We start from the raw sequence: 652 nt of genomic DNA on the forward strand, positions 1-652 counted from the left end.
ATAGCCGAACGGCTAGCTGATGTCAGCCTTCCAACCATCCGCAAAGAAGTCGGTGACTTCTTGTCTACCAGACTGAGTGTCCTACGACACGTTCGCGGTGTGATGGCTGAAAGCCAAGACGTGCAGAAAGAATATGCAGATGAAAAAGGAAGAGGCAAAATAGAAAGCTTTAAGGTCGGGGGCCTGGTTTTATTAAATTCTAAACCTGCCTACACATGCAGGCTTTGCTATCTTCAGGACGAAGCTTCGTCCACGGTTCATCGAACCGTTTTAAGGTTGTGGCCATGCGGGGCCTAGCGTATACGTTGAACCTCCCAAAACAGATGCGCACCCACCCGATGTTTTACATGGGCTTGCTCAAGCCGTACCGGGATCTGGCGCAAGTGAACGTGGAAGCGTTGGCGCCGGAGCGGATCCCACGGGCCCTCGGCCACCCAGAAGCTGAACCAGCAACTGGTTGTGAGCATGGAGTGCAACAACCTCCAATTCTAATGGCGCCAATCACTCCACCGTCGCATGCAGCGACGCATAGGCCTGCTCCACGGCCAGAAGTCGTTTCGACAGAGCGCGGTGGTCCTCAAGGTGAGGCAGCCAGCGCACGACGTGCTTCAAATCGTCAAGAGCGTCCGCACAGCGATATGCTACTTCAGCA

This window comes from Plasmopara halstedii (assembly GCF_900000015.1).
Source record: "Plasmopara halstedii genome assembly, contig: Scaffold_816, whole genome shotgun sequence".
NCBI lineage: Eukaryota > Oomycota > Peronosporomycetes > Peronosporales > Peronosporaceae > Plasmopara > Plasmopara halstedii.